Source organism: Delphinus delphis, chromosome 7, assembly GCF_949987515.2.
Source record: "Delphinus delphis chromosome 7, mDelDel1.2, whole genome shotgun sequence".
NCBI lineage: Eukaryota > Metazoa > Chordata > Mammalia > Artiodactyla > Delphinidae > Delphinus > Delphinus delphis.
This window is the reverse complement of record NC_082689.1, coordinates 1,948,585-1,967,592: the sequence shown is the minus strand read 5'-3', so window position 1 is coordinate 1,967,592 and position 19,008 is coordinate 1,948,585. Positions and strand designations below refer to the sequence as shown.

Genomic DNA, 19,008 nt, shown 5'->3' with positions numbered 1-19,008 from the left:
CAGGGAAGGTCACAGGCTCCATCAGTCTTCGGTCCCCTCAGCCATCACTGGTTTGGGAGCCCTGAATCCCCTTCAGGCCTAGGGGCAGTCCCGCTTCCAGTAGCCCCTGAAACCGAGCAGGACCCTGTGGGGCTCCTGGGCACGGATGCCTTTCCATATCCCCTGCTTCTTGTTTGTAGGGACAAGACTCCAGCCTCCATGACCTTCCCTGAGTTCTGAAGCACAGATTCAAACAGTGGCTAATCAGGGAAGGGAGGGGATGCAGAGACAAGGGAGGAGCGGCCAGGAAGCAGTAGAGCAGCCTTGGGCCAGGGTCCTGGTCCCTCCTCAAGGGACACATATAACAATGTATTTGAGATCTTTACAGAACTATAACCCCCAACAAATGGAAGATGTTGGCATTCTTCATTCCAGAGAACATCACAGTTTGATAACCTCATCAAGGGACCACCTGAGGCCAGATTAAAGGAACCAGAGCAGCTCATTAGGAGGAGAGCACCTGAGGCCAGAAAGGAGGGCAGCCTCGCAAGCACCCTGATCCTTATCAGCTACTGCACCCCTGATCCATGGCTATGAAACTCCTCACCAGATCCTCCCGGGCTGGGACACGCAGTTTTTCAGGGCACAAGCCCGCTGTGTCCCCCTCTGCCTGGCAAAGCAATAAAGCTATTCTCTTCTACTTCACCCAAAACTCTGTCTCCGAGATTCAATTCGGCACCTGTGCACAGAGGCCGAGCTTTCAGCATCACCGTCTCATTTGTATATCGGGCAGGTTCCCAGGGGACTTTTCCCACACAGGAGGTATTCGTCCTTCCAGTGGCTCTCCTAGCCACACTTAAAACAGATCCATCCTTTCTTGGCGAGACAGTGGCTCTGATCCAGGCTTCCCGGATCCGGCCCCCGCCACTGGGCTTTCGTAAGGGAGGGTAACCCTGAGGTGGTGCAGGGGTTAGCGCTGCCGCCAGTCACTGTGCCATTAGCTGTTGTCCCTGAACGCTGTTTGCCTCTTCCACCCTATCTCTATCGTTGAACACTCCAACGGCCAAGTCCATGGGCTGATTCATGGGGGTCTGGGGTCTCCAGCTGCCCAGATGGGGCGTTAGGGGTAAATGGTCTGGAAGACTGTCCCTCCTCAGAATTGGGGTGGGGGGGCGTGTAGGAGTTCCCAGTTGTGGACCTCAGGGAGGTGGTCTCATAAGGGGGTCATCTAAAACATCAGGCTCCCGTGGGGGAAGAAGGCACTTTGAAAGGGGTGTGAGCCAGGCACACCCGGCAGGAGCTCTTTAGACCTGGATCTTGGAATAGCGTCATGGACATTTGGACGTGTGGGACTTCCCCCCATTTTTGGTTAGTATGTCACGACAAGACAGGGGTCTGATGAGTCTTTGTCCTGGCACTCTCCCAGTGTCCCTGATATCCCAAAAATGTAAGAAGGGGGTATGCTGCCAGGGACCTTACTGGGTGGACCCCCTCAAGGGAGTGTCACAGAAAGTCCTGATGGCATTTAGGAGATGGTATAATTGGCCTGATCTGTAACAGCCCCTGACTCCTGGGATCTGGGGATTCAGCAGAAAAGGTGTTTAATTAAGTATGGAAAACTGGGCCTGTGGCCATCTGGTCATGATAAAGGGTCTGTTTGGCAAAAGCAACAGTGGGGTCCCTGCAGGCACCCTGAATCTGTCTGGTGAGCCTGAGAAGGCCCCTTGGATTAGTCAGGGAAAGGAACAAGAGCCAGTGGGAGAAAAAGCAACCAGGGTCCCAGGGCCTGAATCCTTCAGAGAGGGCGGGTGGAGACCTAGGCCCTGAGTCAAATAAATGCACTACGTGGCTGGGGGCGAGTACCAGCCACCCTCCACAGGGGGAGCCACAGCCTAACAAGCAGACTGACATTATGCCCTTTGAGGTCCCTTCATGGTCGCCAGAAAAGATGTTGCAGGAAAAAAAATGGGGCACGAGAGGATGGTCACGTCCCAGGTCTCCAGTGCGTCCCTGGGATAGGCGGCCAAGGGGGGGGTCCTTGGCTTCGCGCAGGGACGAATTCAACAGCAGCCACAGAAAAGGGAACGCAGGCTTATTTAGAGATGCACACTCCATAGTCGGAGTGTGGGCCAGCTCAGAAGACGAGAGGTGGCCCCAGGCCACGGGATCATCTGGAAAGTGACAGGGGCCCCAAGGTATGGGGGTGGTTAGCTTTTATGGGCTGGGTAATTTCACAGGATAACAAGTGGGAGGAATATTCTAACTACCTTGGAGAAGGGGTGGGGATTGCCAGAAGTTGGGGCACCACCCACTTTTTGGCCTTTTATGGTCATGGAGCCTGTGGGTGTGTCCTTTAGATGCTAATGTATTACAATGAGCGTATACTGCAGCTCCTGGTCTACCAGAAGTCAAACCTGCTATCTTAGGCCTAGGTAGCTCTGACCAGTTTATGTTGTATCCTCTTCTTCTTAATGGTTGTGTCATTCTTTTTATGGTTGTGCCCCCTGTCCCCTTCCTTCCTAAGATATACACACACACACATCCAGTGAATTGCCCAAACTCTTTACCACATGGACTATTTCCCTTCTTTGTCCTCAACTTCACAGAAGCCCGCTGAGTGTCATTCTCCACTGAGCCCTGCAATCCCGTTCCAAAACCTAAGGAAATGCACCAGATCTAAACTTCCCAGTGCACAGTGGCTACTTACTATTCATCAAAGGCCACCGTTCGGTGTGATCTCCAGGATGCGACAGAGCAAACGAATGTCTGTGCCCTGATAACCTGAGAAAATGACCGAAAGTGACTAAAACACCTCCATCCAGCGCACACAACATAAAATAGATTCGTGGTAACTGAGCTGTCACCTGAACACGTGACACACATGCAAAGTACGATGAAAGAGGCAGAGGCTAAGAATTAAGAATAAGGGTGTTGCCTTCCTGGACTGCCTTTCTCAGTCATTACAATGAGAACACGCAGCCTGCTGAGGCTGCAGTGAGAGACAAATGACCCTCGCACTTCAGTTTAGCGCGTTCTAAAAATACAATTTACAATTCAGCAATATCCTTGCTTTCTCTTTAGTCACGACAACACGAGCATGCCTCTTTGTTATCTCTAACTACATCTGCATGCAAAACATGCTCTCGCTAGGAAAATTTAAGTTCTGGAGAATCTAAACCCATTTTTCAAATTTGAAAGAGAGATGAAAAGAAAGGGAAAGGAGAGAGTAAAGGTGCATTTTATTCACGTGCAAAACATGTAACTGAAAGCTGACTTCAGGTCCTCACCCCAACCTGGTAAATGAGGTATGTAACGTGTCCCCAAGTGGTTTCAAAATTACTATTTCGGCTATACGACTGTGCAGTGGAACCAAATCCGTCTTGACCCAAAAGCCGTGCCACTTACTTTCATGCGTAAGGAAATGCCAGTATTCTGCATGCGTGCGACAAGAAGGTTTCTCAGCCTTGGCACTGGCAACACCCAAATCACCTCAGGGTGAGAACCCCTAGGTAGCCTCTGGCCTGTGCGCCTCTCTGAAGCCACCACCCAGTCCATGAGCACACGCAGACTCCGTCCGCTGAGGCTGGCAGCTCCCCAGGTTGCCCGGGCCCCCAGGGCAGGCAGAGAGATGCGAGGCTCACACAGCCCCACGGGCAACAGGCTCTGACCTCACCCGAGGTCCCCGAATCTCTGTACTCTTCACCGCGCAGAACCACACCAACAGCAGCTGGTTTCCCAAGCTAGGCAGGGCAGGCACCCACGGAACAGATTAAAACTGTCACTGCAAAAGCCGGGGATACCATTTTTTTAGAAAATGAATAGGAGAATTAATGGAATTCTTCATTTGCTTGCATTTGTGGTACTCAGCCTGTCTTTTATTATCAAGGCAGTCATAAAAAAAATGCTTCAGCCACGTATGCAAATTAAATCATTAGTATTTTTCCCAATTACAGTTAACTGCTTATTTGTCTTGCTTATCTCCTCTCCCAATTTCATTCCCTTAATATTAGTGATATCGGAAATGCTTTAATAAAACAATCTCAGGCAATACAAGAGAAATAATCTCTATTACACACTTCTCCAATCCTACAGCTGCAGGACCACCCAGTAGTGACCCAGATCAGTCACCCAAGGATTGGCTACACCCCGGGAGCCGCAGGGCTCTCATTTCTGTGGGTCCAACAAGAGCTTGAGCACAGAGGGCCACGGGCAGGAGGTCTCCCTGGCTCCTTCCCAGAGCCGCCCCACCCCCCAAAATGGGAGACAGAGCCCAGAGCTCCCCTAGGCAGGTGGGTCCAGACGAGGAGAAGTGAGCCCACCCCAGGTGGGAGCTTTCTGTAACAGCTTCGATTTTATCTAAGAAATCAGGTGAGACGTACATTCTGCTGCAAAATGTTATATGCATGCATCCATGTTATATGCATGTTTGTTTTAACGTTAAGGCGCTTCACGTAAGTGTCCAGCTCACGGATTTCACCCCCTTCTGGCCAGTCTTCTGATGCCCAGGAAGACGTGCCCACTTCCTGTGGCCACGCCCCCACCTGATCCCGCCCAGCAGCTTCCAGGGGCCCACGTTCCCTGCAGCGCCCTCACCGGCCAGAGGTCCTGCACTGCTCTGAGCCTCGCTAAGCAGACCCCTGTCACTCACACTGCAACTCTGAGGTTTGCCCGTTTGTGAGCAAGCTTTCCCGTCTATGAGCTACGATCCCGAAAGGACGAGAATAAGGCTGGCAGGTGGGAGACTGAGCCAGGCTTGGAGAACAGATGTGATGGAGGGCAGGCCAGGGCCAGGGACCAAGGCAGGGCCAGGGACCGGGAGCCAGAGCAGGGCCAGAGGCTGGGGGCAGGCACAGGAATAGGGGTCAGCAGAGGTGCCTCAGCACCTGGCTCCTCCAAAAACCAGAAAACTCCACAGCACGTACACAGTCCACGGCGAAGCGACAAAGAAAAGTTCGTATTCCAGTCCAACCACTGAAAGATGGTCTGACAACCAATGACAATTTATTCCTTTCTCCTCCACGTGAAGCCCCAGGAACACCAACTCCAGCTCGGCAAGCAGCTACGAGCCCTGGCACTGAGGGCCCAAAACTGCGAGTGGCCACCGCTGTACGACCATAGGGGGCGGGGGTGGGGTCACCGCCAGAGCCAGATGAGGCTGTCCTGGCCAGGGGAGGAACCATGTGACACGGGCCCACTGCCACCTCCTCGAGGACTTGTGGGTTGAGGGATGCAGGGGAAGAGGGGCACCCCCCACTGGCGGGCTCAGAAGATGATGCTGGTCCCATGGGAGCTGGGGGAGGGTGCGGGGCCGGGGACCTGGGTGCCTGGCTGATCGACAGGTCCGAGCCCTGCTGCAGCTGCCCTGGTCACTTTGGGACGCACCTCCGGACCAGCCTGAGCCCTGGAACGTGGCGACACAACTGCAAGACAAGAGAGCTGCTGCCGAGGGCCTGCCACACGGCAGCTGCAGAAGCGGCTGCTCGACCTTCCCGAGAACCAGCAGAGTCTGGAAGCGGGAGCAGCACATCCCAGGGCGGCGGGCAGCCTGGCCTCAGACGTCCCAGCCCGACGGAGCCCCCGGCCCTTTGCTGGGACAACACTCAAAACTCAAGTGCCCGAGAACGCCCAGCTTGCAAGGATCAAAAAACAAAGTATCTCCGCTTACAGATGAGGAACCGGGTGAGAAACGCACTCCACGGAGGGAGGATTTCATCACCCCAACCGCCATCAGATGCACCCTCGTTCCAGAAACTCTGCTGTTCCTCATTAAGTGGGGGATGGCCAGAGGTGAGCAGCTCAAGCCAGTCCAACAGGGATCCCAAGAGGGGCTGACTTTCCCGGTTCACAGAGCTCGCGCGTGTGCACGTCTGCTTGTGTGCATGTGTGCACACGCGTCCTGTGTGCAGAGGAGGGTGCCCTGGCCAAGGCTGCACATCCCAGAACTTAGCCGTGAGCTGAAGAAGCTGCGAAGCAGAGGGCACGGGTGACAGACGGCCCAGAGGAGATGACCTGCTTCAAGGGCTGCCCTGCCCCCGGCCCCGGGGCAGCCCCGCCCTCCCAGGCTCAGAGGCCACCTCCAGCTTCCCTCCGCCATACGGGCTGCTGGTTCCTCACACTGTCTGACAGGGCTCTGCCCAGCAAAGAGCACAGGGCCAGCTACACCAACTTGATGCCCAGGAGAGCTTCCATCTCCAGCCCCGGTGAAAGCCCCCCCTCCCCCAGAAGGAAAACCTCCGAAGGGGGGTGGTGCAGGTCTGAGGTCCTCTGCCTCTTGCTCTGGCTGGGCCACCTTCCACCCCTGGGGACGTGCATCTGTACCAGGCCTGCGCCCCCAGCTGTCAGGGTGTCACACTTAATCCTCACAACACGCTCTGACCGTGCAGCAGAGGAAAGCGAGGCGGGGGACAGTGGGTAAACGCCACGGAGCAGCCTGGCTGCACCAGGACACGCATCCGGGCCCCTTTCCACGACGCCAAGCCCCTCGCCACCCTGCTTTTGTGATCCAGCAGTGCATCCCAGCGTGAGGCCTGCGCCTCCTGCCTAGGGGTGGGCAGCTTGACTGTGCGTTCCAACTCGTGCGTACACAGGACGGCAAGGGCTCAGAGCACCGCCTGGCTCAAACCTAAGTCCCCACCGCCAAGCTACCTGCGCCGGGTGTCAGCTTCCCAGCAGTCAGCTGGGAGTGGTAAGGAGAGCCAAGCCGCAGGGGCGCAGCACGCTAGCAGAGAGCGTCAACAGCAGCACAGAGCCCGGCACTAAAGCGGCACCACAGGACAGCGGTGGGCGCTCCCAGCCGGGGGCACGGGGACTGAGCAAGGCCAGCGGAGCTGCTTCCTCTCACGCCGCACCGCAGGTCTGGGGGCCGGGCCCTCCACCTCATCATCTTATCCGACCTGAGCCCGAAAACATCCCTCCACGACAGAAATTCTTGTGCCCACTTTGCAGATGGGAGGCCTGAGGCACAGGGGGACTGAGGCTGTGGAGCCCAGATCTGTCAGAGCCTCTGGGCCCTGCACACGGGCAGATGTTACCGGCGGGGCTCGGCCGACATGCCCTGCACTGTACCTTCTCAGGACACCCCAGCATCTGCCCACCCCTGCCCAGGGCAGGAAAGCTCAGCCCCTCCGCAGAGCATCCTCAGACACCGCACTGGGCCTCTCAGGTTGCCTGGAATCAGCCCTGAGGGCAGCAGGTCAGTCAGCTGGCAGGGCCCAGTCCCCTGCATCTCATGGCTCCACTGCCCCCACTCTAAGGGCTTCTCCACGAGACTGTCACATCCTGCAGAGGGAGAGACCAGAGGACTCACCCTGATGAGCTTCTGTTACCTCTAACCCACCTTGCCAACTGGCCAGCTGCCCCTGACCTCCAGGGCCCAGGGTACGACCAGGAAGAAGGAAATGCCAGGAGACTGGGGGGCCCACGTCCGCTGCCACAGAAGGCCTGGTCAAGGCCTCACGTCCAGACCCTCCTGAGCTCTCGACTCCCCCCTCGGTGAACGGGGACCAGCTCCCTCCAGAGCTGCCGCAGGATTCCGTGAGATGAGGTCTGTGAAATGGTCGGCATGGCCCTGCGCACAGTGGGCCCACACGAAAGGCCATTCTGGAACTGAGGCTGGGGCTGCGGAGAACAAGGGGCCCCGTGGAGGGCGCTGCCCACCGGTTCGCACCTCAGCATCTGTCCCCTCCCTCTCCTTCCCACCACCAGCGACTGCCCTAGGAGGGAAGCTGACTCCCCAGCCAGCTTCTGCAAGAGGCTGACACTCAGCGCATTCCATACCCTTGACCAAAGTGACAGTTCAGCGTGGACCAGTGACCTAAGCCAAACCAAGCAAGCGAAGGACGTTTTGCTGAGGCGAAGATGCCGTCTGTCCTGGCGGGCAGGAAGCAGCAAGTGTGTAGTCCTGCGAGGAGCCGGCAGGGCCGTCTCCGGACCAGGAAGCAGACTCTCCCAAGACGGGAAAGAAACAAGGTCTTGATGAGGCCGCAGCGGAGCTGGATCAAGCCCTGCCTGAACCCTACATTCACCTGCGCTTTCCCAGAAAGCAGCTCAGTCAATTCCCTGCAGCACACAGCGCTCTCTGAACCTGCCACGGAGAGATCCCTTCTAATGGAGGGCTACCAGAACATCTTTCTGCTCAATACTGAGAGCTGCTCACAAAAAATCCTGTTAAAGTGTAGGTCCCATGATCCCAGGGAGGACACAACCTGATCCTGGCCTGTTTCTCCATCCACCAGAGGCCACCTGATCCTACAACACGGTCACCTGCCACCCACGGAGGGCTGCGCCCATGGAGTGCCAGAAGCACCCAGCCTCTCCCGTCTCTAAACCCTCCACTGCCCTCCTCCTGGGAGCACTGCCCCTTCACCCTGCCACCAGCAGCCGGCCCCGTCTCCACCCACCATCTGAGCACTCAGGCCATGCAGCTTTCCTCGAGCCACTTACTGCCACGTGGGGCAGCCTTCTGAGGCCAGCTGCAGGTGAGGGGCATGCTGTCCTTAAGGGCCCTGCTGCCGCTTGATAAACAACAGTGAAGAGGAGGGGAAGCGAGCAAACTCGCTACTGGGTTTGTAACACACATTCACATCGTCCCAGGACGCCCCCTTTTCTGGACACCAGGAAGCACCACGGACAGCAAAGACGGTGTGAAACGCCCATCACCCCTGTTCACGGATCACCCTCGGGGCGGGACCTCAGCACCTCCGACCCAGGGACGAATCACGCAGCAGCCACGGCCCAAGTGCAGCAGGGCAGCCACTGCCCCGTCCAGGCCCCGCGCGCCGAGCGCCTAACACACAGGGCAGCGCCCTCGGAGCGGACGGCGCTCCACGCACAGCTGAAGGGATGCTGCTGAGCTTTCAAGAACGGGGTCTCTGTGAGCTACGAGAGTGCCTGCGAGGACAAACAGAAAACAACTCACTCCCAAACTGACTGAGGTCCTTCGGGGACGCACTCACCTGGCCGTGACTTCGGCAGACGCAGGCGCGGGGTTAGGGTCAGGGTAACTGACATCAAAGGCCCAGTCACCAGCCCTCCCCTTGCAGACAACATCCCACCTGAGACCTGCCCGCAGAAATGGGGAGAGGAGCCGCGCCTCAGGGGAGGCTCGCGGGCCCACCACCCCTTTTGGTCTCCAGGGAGGAGCCCTCCTCCCATCCTCCTGAAGAGACAGGCAACGCCAGCCAGGTGAGGTCACGGTGAAGCTGAGCTCTCAGGCCCGGCCTCCTGCCGCAACACCCACTTTCTGCCCTCGGCACCCCCGAGCCTTGGAAAGCAAAGCACCCTCTCGTACGCTGCAGGCCAACCAGCGCCACGATAACCAGAATTAACGCGTCCACAAGCCAGACCCTTAGCCCCACACACATAAGGCGACCCGAGGAGCCACAAGGAGAAGAAGGCCCCTGAAACGAGAGCAGAGGCCCACCTCACGCGTCCTTGCTCTTTCAGCTCTGTCCCCTGCTTACTTAGAGGAATCCTGAAAACCATAGCTCCGCCCAGATGCAACCCACATTTGGATGAACACAATCCACTCGGACACAGGAAGACATTCTTATTCGGGGAAGGATTCAGGGGATGCGCTTTACCACTGCTGCTTGTTAACTCCAAATCCCAAAAGGTCAGCTCTCCGTCAGCCCCGGGAGGTGAGGTGGATGCTCCTCCAGTGGGGCGGATCCCACCCAAGGCTCGGGCCGCTGGGGCAGAGGAGGCCGCCTGCAGCTGCCCGGCCCAGCCCGTGCTCCTTGGGGGCTCTCAGCAGAAACGACACTGAGGATGTCGCAGGTCGACTGCTGCCCAGGCTGACGGCGGGCGGGCGAGCGGGCGGGCGGTGGGGAGCGGCAGGGGATGCGCTCAGGCAGCTGCAAAACTGGCCAGACCTGGCCCATAAAAGTGAAAGGAAAACAAGGCGCACACGAGGAAACAGAATTCGGCACTAAGTGCTCCCGTGACGTGTCCTTCAATGGGTCCCTCCAACCCAGAGGGCCGGGAAGGAATTACACCACAGCCCCTACGCTGGCAAAGGAAGGTTTTTCCAAAGAATGGGACTGAAACCTCCTCTTATGGCCTTTTCAGTGCAAAATCCTATGTGAACTTTATAGCAGTGAGGGTTTTGATCCACTGTGGCGCTTCCCTACCGCTTCTTTACGACTCTTTGTAAAGGTCCACGATGGCTGAGAGCCACACCCCCGGAGAGTGGTTACACGCTTAATTTTCACTCATCAACCACAGGCCTCTGCCCTGGAGGGTCGCAAGCCCCGGCGGACAACTCCACTCCCACCCCCAGTGTCCACGGCCCCAGAGGGGAGTGCGGGCAGGCTCATCAGGCCCCTCTGACCCCTCAGCCCTCTTGGGGCTGGAATGTCAGTTCTGCGGGGAGCCCTGAGCATCACCTCGGAAGACCTACACCCCCCACCAACTTGCTCATCACCCTTCACCACGTTCTGCCGACCTGCTGGGGTCCTGCTTCAGCCAAGGCACCCGATGACACAGTGTCTGCCAGGAAAGCCCCTGCGGGGGGCTCAGAAGCAGGTTTTCACTCCTAATGGAGGAGAAGCTGGCTCAAGTCCCTTCCAGAATGTTCCCAACACTGACCCCCGGGGTCCAAGTCCTGACAGCTACTCTAAGGAGTCCCGGACCTAGAAGGGGGCTCTCAGCCACACTGGCAGAAGGGAGGAAGGAAGGAGGGAGGAAGGGAGGGAAGGAGGGAGGGAGGGAGGAGGGAGGGAGGGGGAGGGGGGAGGGAGGGAGGGAGGGGGGAAGGAGGGAGGTGGGAGGGAGGGAGGTAGGAGGGAGGGAGGTAGGAGGGAGGGAGGGAGGTAGGAGGGAAGGAGGGAGGGAGGGAGGGAGGGGGGAGGGAGGAAGAGCCACCTCACTTGAGGATACTCCAGCCCCCCTTGCTGTGGGCTGCCCTAGCTTCTTGCCAGAGCCTGGGGGACAGCGCCACGCTGCAAGCACGCGCTCCAGAGAGGGGCCGGCTGGGCCACAGGCCACGGGGGCCTCGACCAGGTTAGAGCAGCAGAGGCCAGGCACGTGGCACCTCACAGGAAGCAGCGAGCACAGAGGGTCAGAAGCCTCGATTACGCGTAAGCAGCCTGCACACACGTTAAGCGGCAAGGCAGCCAGCCCGTCTGTCGGTCCAGCTCATCCCTCCTCCCGCGCTGCGGCCCTGGAGCCCTCAGGGCTGGGCCACCATCCTGCCCGCCGGCCTTTCCACCCTGCGGCAGCCCCGATGCTCCCGCTGAAGAGGACCACGCTCCACTCCCAGCCCTCCTGTCTTCCCCCATCTGAGCCTGGGTCCTCCACCCTGCTGCCCGCCACAGGGCCCCTGCCCCCCAGCCTCCCACGGCCTGGTGCACCTGTGTGTGGTTACGCCCATGCCTACCCCGTCCCCACCGATGTCTAAGCTCCTTGTGGCTCAGGGCTTCCTGCCCGCGACGGGGCCACAGGGCCTGCCTGGGCCCGCCCCAGTGCAGGAGCATCTGTGCAACTCCTCCGCTCCCACGGAAGACTTCCTACATGCCTTAGGTGCGGGCTTAGTATTTGCAAAATTATAACCGACCAATGAGAAACGTTCAAGAGACAGGCTCCCTACCACCGCCACCGCCACGGCTCCGCCACCCAAGACAGGCCGGTGGGAGCGGCAGGGGGGAGCCACCAAAATTTCTCTTCCCAAGTTTGCGGAAGACCCACAGCAGCCAACAGTGGCACGCGAACCAGCTGATGGTCGCTCCCACGAGGTCGCACAGCTCCGCCAACCACGGGCAGAACAGCACTCCCAGCGGGGAGGCCAGCTCAAGGCTTCCAGGCCCTAAGAGCTGCCCAACCGTCGCAAGCTCAAACACCGACCCAACGAAAGCGCTTGACCCACGCAGACAGAACACCTCACAAACAACAGTAAACTAACAGCCTGACCCATGCAGACAGATACCTCACAAACAACAGCAAGCTAACAGCCTGACATTCGCATTTTTAAACACAGCGGACTCCAAAATGTTTACAGACGCGACCATAGGAAGGTATCATGTTAAAACTATGAGGCTGAATAAGAAATGATTAAATAACGTCATTAATTCCAATTTGAAACAAGCAGGGGAGCGGCTGGCCACCTGGAACACTGGCCCCCTGGGCGATCCGGCGGAGGGACAAGCCGTGCGCACCGGCTGGGCCCCAGGCACAATGGCCCCATTTGCCACTTGATGGCTGGGTGTTTAAGGCCCTTCTTCCTCTCGTTCCTCTCTGCATCACAAAGCCCACTTCAGTTGTATTTACTGCAGCTACTTAAAAGCACATAATCTCCAAAATCAGAACCTAGAAGTTCCCAGATTGAGGCAGAAAGGAAGCAGGCAATCCCAGAGCACAGGCAGATACCCAGAAGGTGCTATGAGGCCAGAGGACCAGCCCACATCTAGGCTCTCCTCCCAAGGCCTTCGCTGTGTCGTGCATCCAGCCACACATTCGTTCATTCATTCAGGCACTGCCAAGCACTGGGCACAAAGCAGGCAGGAGGCCCTCGGGGCCCCTCCACCCCGTGGAGCCCCACCCCCCCCACGGCTGGTAAGAGAGGTGACATTAAACCACTAATGTCGCAATGAGCTATTGAAATTACACAAGCGGATCCTGTTGGGAAGGAGTAAAAAGGATGTGAGGCCATGTTTAACAGGGGACCAAAGGCTGAGCTTGGACTGAGGGATCAGAGAAGACAGAGGTGAAGAGAGGAAGTTCCAAGAACTGGAAACAGTGTGTGCAAAGGCCCTGGGGCCAAAGGGGGCTTACTGGAGAGCAAGGAAGCAAAGCAGGTAGAGACTGAAGCTCAGCGAGAAGGACAGGTGCTATCAGACGAGGCAGGCCTTCCAGGATCCTAAGACATGACAGGGTTTTGAGCGTGGTAATGACGGGTACGGCTCTGCCTTGGTCAAGACCACATAGGTGCCGTCGGCAGCACAACCTGGGCCAGAGCCCGCCCAGACCCAGGAGGCCAGCACTGCCTTGGAGAGCTTACGAGAGTGAGAGAAACAAATCCCCTAAATTCTTCCAATGTTAAGCATGTGTATCAACTTACCAAGGACTTGGTTTTCCTCCTTTATAAATACTGGGGTTGAAGAGTATTTCCCCCCCATGGAAATATCAGCCTTTTTTTAAAAAGTATTACTATTAAAAAGTCACACAGGCTTACAGAAAAATTTATACAATACCAACATGTATAAAAAGACAATGAAAGTCACTCACATCCCATTTTCCTGACACCCCAGAAGGCCACTGTTATCACTTTAGAGACCCAAGTTCCTAAAAAACAGAAGGGGTGGGTCCTGTTCCGGACCTGCTTTTTTCACTTAACACTTCTGCTGACCTTTGAGCCTGTGCATAGATTTCCACAGGATGAAAAGACCACAATGTATTTAATAAGTATCATCTTTATAAATAATGTAGCAATAACATCCTGTACGTATCTGGATATCCATGTGCTTATCATACCCCTTCCTAAGAATAAATTCCAATAAGTAAAATTGCTGGAACAAAAGGAATGACCATTTAAAAATTTGACACATAAAACTTTTCTGGAGAGTAACTAAATAATTAATAATTAACAATAGCCAAAACTTATATTGTGCTTACTGTGTGCCAGGCCCTATTCTAAGCACTTTCCGTGTATTAACTTAAATTTTACAAAACCCATGTAAGATAAAAATTATTATTATCACCACCAAGAGGCACCACCAAACTTAGCCTGTGCTAACATGGTGGCATAAACAAAATCTTTCAGCTAAATCTCTTTATTAGTAAAGCTAAGTCTTTTTTATTATTAGCCACTGGGATTTGCAGATTTATGTGCTTTGCTCATCATGCAAGAGGGATGCTCATCCTTTTCTTATTGGTTTGCAAAAGCTCTTTACATATTGACTATTGAGCATATATAGGCATAATAAGTTGTAGATTTTTTTTCTCTGTCACTTAACCTCACTTATAGAGTCTTTTGACAAAGAGAATTTTCTTTAATTCTTATACTGTTAAATCTATCGATATTTTCTTTAAAGTTTCTGGCTTGGTGTTAAAGGAGAATGGATTAAGTCAGTGATTTTTCAAAGTTTCTGAAACTTTCTTCCAAGATAATCGTACAGACAAGAGTGAAGGCCAGCCTACTCTGGCTGAAGTGGACGTGGGGCACCAGGTGCCCTCCACTACCCTCACCTGCCCCCATGCAGCCTCAGGAGAAGATCCAAGCGTGGGACACAGCCAACCCCGGCCAACAGCATTGTTCAGATCCTTTCCAGTTCTACAATGCCACACACAGCAGAGGACAGCATGAGAAAGCCAGGATTATTTCCCAGACCCTACTGAAACACAGAATCACATATGACAGCTCCGACACCACCCAACGCAACACTAAAAGGTATTCCAAACTGTCCTCTTCTCAAAGAGGCTACACTCTCCCAAACACCTCGATGGGCAATGCTGAACTTCAACTTCAAGACTGTCGGGGGCCCAGAAGCAGAGGCACGGAAGAGAGAGAATCAACATTTGGGACTCAACACAGCAAGGGGTACCAGATGCTACATTTTCATATCTGTCTCAGGTTCCTCCTCTGCAAAATGGGTGTGGTAGCAGCCACCTCCCGAGGCTGTGGAGAGAGAGAAAGGGGGTACACATGGCAAGTACTTATGTCAGCGTGTAGCCCCAAGTAGGTGCTCATTAAACAGTCGCTACTGGTCTATGTTACATTTACAGTTGACCCTTGAACTGCCTGGTGGTAAGGGGTGCCGACAGCCCCCACAGTGGAAAACCTGAGTTATCAGTCAGCCCTCCGTATCCACAGTTCCACGTCCCAGATTCAATCAACCACAGACTGTACAGTACTACAGTACAAACTGAAAAAAGTGCACAGGTAAATGGACCTGCACGGTTCAAGCCCATGTTGTTCAAGGGTCAACTGTACGAATATCATGATCTCCCCACCAGGAAAGAGGAAAACTAGTCTGGTTTCCACATCTGCTGCTACAGAAGCTGATCTGTCCCCACGGTGACGTGGAGGGTCGCTGTGGAGGCAGCCTGTGGAGGGCCCTGGCCCTTCCTCCCGGGAAGTGAGGAGAAGGCACGTCAGTCAGAAAAGGCAGCAGAGGCGCCACCCGCTCCCTAAACAGGTCCGCCCACCCCACCTCCTCGCTCACACAAGCCCAAGAGGAGAAAATGACCTTATGAACAGAACTCGCTGATCTTAGATCAGTGATGCTTCTCCCAAAAGAAACGTTCCATGAACACACACTGCTAAGGTGTGTGAAGGTGCAGCATCACTCCTGACACAGGGCCCCTCATCTGACTTGAACCAGAGATGCTCTTCCTTCCCCTAAGGCAAGGCCAGAAGCCCTGAGCCCACCACACACCAGAGCACACGCCGACTGACAGTCTTGAGACTGAAACCAAGCCCCCTCCAGACTGGCTCCCCGGGCCCCACCCCAGGACCAGCGGGGGCTGCAGCCACCAGGGCAGGAACTCGCCCTCTGCCTAGAACAGCGGGGGCTCAGGCTCAGCTTCTCAGGCCGCGGAGTGAGGGAGCAACCACAGAGGCGGGGCCGGCGTGGACCCCCAGCCGCACAGGCAGTGATTCTGGTCCAGGGACCCAAAGCCCAGCCACAGCCTGTCGCCCCGCGACCCCCAGTGGCGGTTGTCTCCCGCCCTCTGCATCTCCCACGCTCCCTCCCTCCATCAGGTACCAATCTATTTCTCATGGTAGCTTCCGAGTGGTGAAAACCCAGTGTCTTCAATAGAGAACGGTATGGACGAATTCTCCAGGAATGATGAAATGTTTCTTCTGCTCTGGCAATTACGACGGCAGAAAGTCGCCTTTCCTCGGGTGCCACCCCCAACATCAAAGGATGAGAATTCAAAGCTATTCATGCTGCATTGAAACCTCACAATGCAGCTGGAAAATGGAAGTCGATTACTGGACATAAATATGCAGTAGTTAAAAGGAAAGAGTTATAACGAAATTCAACTGCAGCTACCCCACAATGTGCGGAAACTTCCAGAACTGGAGTCCTCCTGGGAAACGTCAAGAGGGGCATCCTTAGAAAGCAGGTTTCTGACCACTGAGTCAAGATCTGCACTCAGGTGGCACATGGCCTGGGTGCCATGTTGTCTTGTCCATCTGGCTCCAGCAACAGGGCCCGAGGCCTCTGAGAACATGGCATTGAGAGATTTTCATTTTGCATGGCTGTGAAGCTGCTGGCCACAGAACAGTCTCTCTTGGCTCAGGGCTGCTTAGGCCACATCTGTCCTTGGTCCCTAGGCCTCGCAGGCCTCCGTGTAGACCACAGTCATCCGCCCGCGCACACACCCCCAGCCCAGGGCTCTCCCAGGGGCACTCCTGCTGCCAGCTCCCCTCAAAGGAGAGAGAACTAACCCTAAAGAGGGCAGTGTTTCATCTGCCTGCCGCATAAATCCTTCTCCTTTTCTAATTGATTACTGCTCTCTTTAGGAAGGTATGTGATCTTTAAAATAAAAGCCCAGAACACAGAAAGCTCTAGGAGTCTAACAATGTGTCAGGGTGTGTGTGTTTAAGGCAGGAAAATACTTCCCTCCCACACAAATGTGAGTTCTGGGGAAAGATGCCACGGATCCAAGGGAGGAGAATATCTGGGAAAGCTTCATGGGTCTTAAAAATAGATAATTGAACACAGATTTTAGAATTCTCAGGAGCTACCTGAAAAAAAGAAAAGAAAATGAAATCTCACATATTTTTGATATCCAAAACTCCATTCTGATGAAACTTCTAAGAGGGTGGCATTTTGCATTTCCAATTATAATAGAGTAATGGTGTTACCATAGTTACTGCAAAATTCTGCAATAACTTTTGTTGCTTTGTAATTGCTGTAGTGTATATTTGTGTACAAGCAGCTGAGTTTTGTTAATTCAATCCCTCTCCCTCCCTCCCCACCCCGCCCGCCCAATCACCACCACCACCTTTCCTGGCCCCATCCAAAGCACAGAATTATCAGAAGAAACTCAAACTCCAAGCAACCACCATCATATTACAAAAGAAAAAGTGAAACCAGGCCAAGGTGCAAACCCACCAGTATCCCCCCAATCTTGCTGGGCTGGCGCTGGGCGAGGGCTGTTTACATGTTTACTCCCAGACCTCCTGTGCTTAGGTGGTCTGTGGGAATAAACAGAAAAGCCTAAATAGAGAAAAGAAGGGAAGCAAAGTAACTACACAGGCCCTTTCCTCCCTCACCGAGGGCAGGCAGAGCCGCTGCAAGCAATTAGGTAGGTCTCCACAGTAATGCAATTAGGATTTAGTTAAGAAAGTCATTAGTTTTAAAATAACTTGAGTTTAATTTATGCAACACTTTATTTGAAAATTGTGTCACAGCAGGTCAATTTACAACATGCAATAAAGGAAACATTCATATCAGCTGCTGCAAGTTATTACAAATTTTTGATGTGCATTAAATGAGTACACTGGGTTCCACCCCCGGCCTTTCCAACTGATACGCACGATCTCCTGCTATAACAGTGTCAAATAATTCAACGCTAAATGTAAATACGAGATAATTTCCTTCTAATTCCATGGTGTGTGCTTGCAATGCCGGGAAACGCGGCTCCCGTCATCTGGGCAGGACGGGGCCGCAGCTCGGCCTGTGGGAAGCCTGCGGGCACCCACTCGGGTCGTGGACACCCCCACCCCTGCCGTTCCGGTCCGGGGCACACACCAGGCGACGGCGCACCCCGCCCGCCAGCCCCGGGAGGGACGTTTTTCTGCAAACTCACAGCCTCGACAAAGTTACATAAACGGCGCCCGCCCGGGCTCGGGAGCCCCCGGCCCACCTGCCGAGGGCTCGGCCTGGACTGGTGCGGGCGCCCGGGGCCCGCCGGCCGTCCTGCCCCCGCCCCGCGGCGGCCCTCGCCGGCCGGGGCTGCAGGGGAAGGTCCGGGACGGGCTCCGGCTCAGCTCCGGACACCCGCGGGCCGGCGCCACGCGCGGCCTGGGCGCACGGGCCGGACCGGGCCGGCCGGGCGGACCCCGGCGTCCACCTGCCGGGCCGGGCGGCGGGGGCGTGGAGGCCGGCGGGCGGCCTGCGGGCGGGCGGGGGGCGGACAATGGCCCGCGGGCCGGGCCGGGGCAGCGCTTACCGCGGCGGCGGCGGCGGCGGGCGCTCTAGCCCAGCGCGGACGCTCCGAGCCGCATCTCCTCAGCCTGCGCCGCCACCACCACCACCGCGGGCGGCGGGCGGGCGCTCGGGCGGCGGCGACAGCGGGGACGCGGCCGCGGCGCGCCGGGCCCAGGCGGCTGAGGCGGCGGCGCGGGCGGGCGGGCGGCGGGCGGGCGCGCGGGCTCGGGCGAGGCGGCGGCGGGGACGGTGCTCCGCGGCGGCGGCCCCACAACCTCCCCTCCTCATTCACAAAAAATTGACCCACGTTGAACCATGATGCTGCTCCCCCCGCCAGCACCGAGCCGAGCGCTGATAGGCCAACCCCGACGCCCGTCAGCCGCCCCGGCCCCTCCTCCCCGCCGGCGGCCCTGCAGCCATTGGCCGCGGCGGCCTTGCATCACCTCCCCTCGCGGGCCCCTCCCTCCCGCCCGGTTTCTAATGAAGAGCTCGTCAATTACGGCTCGGCCCCGCCCTCCGCCCGCCCTCCCCGGGTGCCCGGCCGCCCTTCCATTGGCCCGCTGGGGCTGTGGGTACAGCCCCGCTTGCGCCCGCCCCTCGGCCCGCGGCAGCCAACCGCCAGGCCAGACGCCCTACGAAAGGCAGGGATGCTCCACCCCCCGCCCGCCTTCCCGTACCCGTCCCGATCCCCATTGGCTACCGGAGCTGCCAGTCCCAGGGGCGGGGCTATCAGAGGACGCGCCAGGCGCCAGCCGCTGGGCGCTTGGCGGTTGAGAAAGTGCAGGGAGCCTGGTCGGGTGGTGACTGTAAACACGGGCCCTGGCAAGCCCCACTCGCAGCCCCCAGAGAGCTGCCCCGCGCCGGCCCATTGGTCAGGACTGCGTGCCTGCGCGCCTGCTTGGCCCAGGCCGGGGCGCAGGCTCAGGCGGGG

At 56.6% G+C, this 19,008-nt stretch overlaps 1 protein-coding gene and 1 pseudogene across 2 annotated transcripts in view; one reads left to right on the top strand and one right to left on the bottom strand.

The window, feature by feature from the left end:
* HDAC4 (histone deacetylase 4) overlaps positions 1–18,171 on the bottom strand; it is a 284,834-nt gene extending 266,663 nt beyond the window's left edge. For both annotated transcript variants that reach the window (XM_060015821.1, XM_060015822.1), the window contains exon 1: positions 18,100–18,171. The gene's annotated coding sequence lies outside the window, so the exon portion shown is untranslated. The remainder of the gene's footprint in view (positions 1–18,099) is intronic.
* Positions 18,067–19,008, top strand: part of LOC132428754 (NADH-ubiquinone oxidoreductase chain 5-like) — a 94,095-nt pseudogene continuing 93,153 nt past the window's right edge.